Genomic DNA, 4648 nt, shown 5'->3' with positions numbered 1-4648 from the left:
AATGAAGACCTTAGCTATAAAAAGGGGAGACAACCTCACTTCCACAGATTCCACCTCTTGGGTCCCCTTCTTCCTCCGGGAGAAGTCTTTTCTGCTGTCCTTTAATAAACTTCTACTTTCCACTCTGAAAAAAAAAAAAAAACAGGGTACAAGACACACATTAGGAATGTTTGTTGGCACACTCACAGTCTTGCATTTATTTAGCTGAGCCAACAGTCACATAAATGTACATCAGTGGTCACTGGACTAGGTATCTTGGTATAGCTACAACCAAGGGCAGGTAAAAGGAATGTAAATCAAGGAGAACTCTTCTCACCAGTGGGAACTCAACCCCACTGTCTTCTCTAGGGATGCAGTCTTAATGACACATATTTTTTCAGGGAGGAAAAGCCCATTCCAGTATTTGACTCCAAAGCCACAGGAACTCACTCCCTTGCTTCTAGATACCTTACCAGAACTCACAGGCCTTGATTTCAACACACTCCACTTGTGTGGGATAACAACAATTTTAGATCTCACCCGTCTCAAACAAGGCCTTATATTTTCTGAATGTGATAGGAAGCTTGATAGTCTTCACATATGTCCTTTGAAATAACTCTCCATTCATTTCTTCCCCCTCCACTAGTTTTGGAAGAATTAAGGGAAAAAAATTCAGAACTTGGCTTTGTTTTTGTCTACTTGCTGTTTATTTTGTTTTGCTTTATTCTTTGACTTGCTAGTTTTTCACATACTTATTCATCTTGATCTTTTACTAAGGGTCAATCAAAGTATTTCCACCTGCACGGACACTGGCAAAATCTTTCCCTGATACATAAGGACAGTGTCAGAAAAGCAAGATGCATCCTTTTCTGGAAAAAAAAAATAATTTTTTTCAAAACCCATTGCATGTTCTGACCATGAAAACATACATCAGTTTTCTTATATAACCAGTATAGTATCAATACGTGTCAACAAGGGAAAGTGTAAAGAAAAGAGGCCTATTACTTTCACTACCTAAAAGAGTGGCAAACAGGCTTGCCAACATATCATAAAATTATAATAATGATTATTATTATAATAACTAAGAGGCATTAATCACCTAATAATAGAATAAATTCCAGGCAAATCTCTTTTTTCTGTTTAATATAAAGACAGGTAGGAGAAGTGTGACTGTGGCTCTCTGACCTTTTGGGAGGGAGGGAGCGCCAGCTAAGCAGGACAGCACTGGGGGGACTGACACCTGCCTGAGCTGAGAATGGACCTCTTAAGGTGCAGATCTAAGCAGTCCATATTATGGACAACTCTTCTGAGAAGAGGAGGTGTGGAGTTGGATGACTTGGTAAGAATTTACCATGGACTGGAATAGAAAAAGCGTACTAAACAGTTTACTATATTTTAAATAAAAGCACCTTGAAGAATCAGCACCATGAAGAATCTCTGATACCAACCAGATTCTGAGACCTTCAGATCTTAACTAAAGTTTGCAATCTAAGCATCAGTCCTTGTTCATGCTACATAGTTTTGCTCTTGTCTCTTTCATAAGACCCAGTGTTTAAACAAATAAAATAAATACATGAACTTGGCAAAAAGTGCCTACACACACACACACAGAGCCAATAATTATTAAATCAATGAATATGCACTGAGCACAGACTGTGCCAGAAACTGGGTTCAGTACTGGGGAATTCATCAGAGAACCAAAAGGACAAGATCTGAGCTTTCAGAGTGTATATTCCAGTGAGAGTTCCAAACCAAATAACAAACAACAAGGTATTATGTAAGGTACTCTATTTCTCCCCATCTTGGAATTTTAACTGAGGCCCAAAGCTAGCAACAGTAGACATCAAGTGCCCCCCCGATTCTGAACCAAAGTGTAATATCTTCTACGCTGGAAAGAAGGTTGGAGAGGATTGGTTCTATTGTCTATTGCTAACACTCACCTTCTGGCTACAAAGAGAGCAAATCAAGACAGTCCTGGGAATAGAGTGATGGACAGAGCATTGTCAGTGAACAGCCCAGGGTGCCAGGGAGTAGGTTGTTTCCTCCTCAGAAATTCGATTCTCAGAAAGCAGAAGTCGGAGACATAGGGTCTGACATCTTATTCAGGGCTGATAGCCTCCAGCAGATTTCGTGGAACTTTTAGTGGCAGGTTTCATCAGAGAATATCTTTATGTCCTATGTTGACAGTATGAAGCTGAGTAAATTTTTTCCTGTTTCAGACTTGGAGTCTGGAACAAGGACCTGTATTTGGGTGAGATGATCTCAAAATGTCATGTGGGAGAGCACACCATAAGATGTAGAGCTCAAGAGTATGTCATTAGCCAGCATCTAAGGCATCAGCTGTGTCAGAAAATGGCACAGGGTAAATCCCCAGATTGAGAAAGGTTTAGCAGTTAGACATGCAACATGTCGAAGTCCCTGATGCCAAATTTCAATCACCCAGCTCTGACCTTGTTCCAGACATGAAGACTCAGAGAATCAGAGAATCTGTACAACTACATGGGGCCAGGAGGGGATTCCAAACTGTAAAGAGCTGATCATGCCCCCTTTCTCTGATGCAGTCTTTCCACCTGGAGGTAGGCCCAGGCTGGGGAAACTAAAATGCTTTAATTAATGAAAAAATCAAAGAAATAAAAAATCTAAGATGTTTCACTGGATCGGTAATCCCTGAGAGGAACTAAGGGAGCTATAGGATTATCCAAAGTGGAGGATACTGAGCTGGGAGAGATCAAGGTTAATGGAAAATTGTTTCTTTGCTTTCATTCAGAAAATTGAGTTCATTCAATAGTCAGGTTTTCACAGAAAAAAAAAATTACTTTGCAGATTGTGATTTATGCTGTGAATGAGCTAAGTAGGTCAAGAGAGGCCTCTCTCAGACCAGTGTCCTTGAACCAGAGACCTGAGTGACAGGAAAGAGTCAACTAAACAGATCTGGAAAGAGCATTCTCACCAGAGGAAATAGGGGCAAAAGAAGAGCTCTTAGAGAACTAGGAACAGACCAAAGGAAGTTCACATGCTTCCAGAGAGAGAAAGGCCTCAGCTGGGGTCGGCATTGGGGACAGGAGGCCTGATTCTGTAGTACCTTTTAGACCTTGTTCTCTAGTTTGTAAGTAATTATGAAGGCAGAGAGAAGCCATTAAAGAATTTTAAGATGATCATATTTATGTTTTTTAGAAAAAAAAATCTGGCTTTTTTCTCATATATTGGTGGTAACGATGAACATAGGGGCACCTGTAGGAAGCATTTTACTACTCTAGGTAAGACATGAGGGTAGCTTTTCCTAGGTCATTGGAAGTGAAAATGGAGGGATATAGATGGATTTGAGATATTATTTGTAGGTATTGTGGAGCCAGTTAAGAATCTAGTATAGGACTGGGAATATAGCTCAGTGGTATAAAATTGCAGAGCAAGCGTGAGATCCTGAATTTGATCCCACTGCAGGAAAAAAGTACAAAAGTAAACAAACAAACGAACAGAAACAGAATCTATTGCAGATGCTATTGGAACCCTGTTCTTACCCTTTTTATTGGCAGATTACACCCATTCTCAGCTTCCATGAATGTATACTACTTGCTCACCTCTGTCATCTTTTATGGAGGAGAATTTGCCCCAGAAAGGCAGTAGAAGCTACAGTGCCTTAGAAAATTATGACTTCCAACCTCCAAATCCTGGGAAAGACTGAAGCCTGAATATGTGGTCACAAAAGGCCAGTCTCCTTGCGTTGAGGTGGGGCCAACTTGGTGTACAACTTGCATTCCAAAGCTCCCTATGGAACTCTATTGAAAATAGTCTCACTAGATCTTTTCTCCTGTTTTCCTTACTCCTCTTCTCCTGAGAGTAGCCACCAAATAAATCACTCTAAGATCACTAAATCAATATCAATATAATAAATCACTTGAGGATCTTTGTCTGAGACTCTATTTATAGGGAGCCCAACCTCAGAAAGAATTTAATTCTGAACATGTTACTTATGACATGACTATGAGGCATCCAAGTGGTGATGTTAAGTAGGCAGGTTGATATATGACTCAACCTCAGAGACGGAGTATTTGGGCATCAGTAGCATGTGAATGCTGCTAACAGCCAGAAGAATGGATGGAATCTGCAAGGAGGTACACAATCAGACAGGAGAGTTTAAGAGGAAGACTTAAGAACCCTGACATGCAGAACAGGGTGAGGGCTCGGCAGAAGAGAGGTAAGAATATTGAGAAAATATGATAAAGAGATAGTATTGGAACCTAAAGAAATCCTACCTTTATGTTTAGGTTTTGAAGTCATAATAGGGGTCTACTAAATGAAAATGTCTAAAGTATTAGACTCCCTGGTGACCACTGACTGTCTCCTTAATATGCAATACGGAGAAAATTCAAGAAATGTGATTTTCTGTTAAAGAGTCTTTTAATCATAGATACCTGCAAATGGATGCTTTTAGAGTCTTTGTAATTCTAGGTAAGGTTATTTCATGTTAACTGCACAATTAACTCATGTCATCAATGAAGCTTTTTTTCATTTGAATTAAGTCCCCAGTCCCTATAAAATGAGAATTTTCCTCATTTGCTGAAGTCTTCCAATTACTTTCTAAGTTGAATTAGTAGTGCACTAAACTTTTATTTCCAGAGAAATGAGTTCAAGTAGAGGTCATCCATGCAAATGAGTTGAGTGATCTCAA

Source organism: Callospermophilus lateralis, chromosome 9 (genome assembly GCF_048772815.1).
Source record: "Callospermophilus lateralis isolate mCalLat2 chromosome 9, mCalLat2.hap1, whole genome shotgun sequence".
NCBI classification, from domain to species: domain Eukaryota; kingdom Metazoa; phylum Chordata; class Mammalia; order Rodentia; family Sciuridae; genus Callospermophilus; species Callospermophilus lateralis.
The sequence above is the reverse complement of the archived record's forward strand: the minus strand, read 5'-3'. Positions refer to the sequence as shown.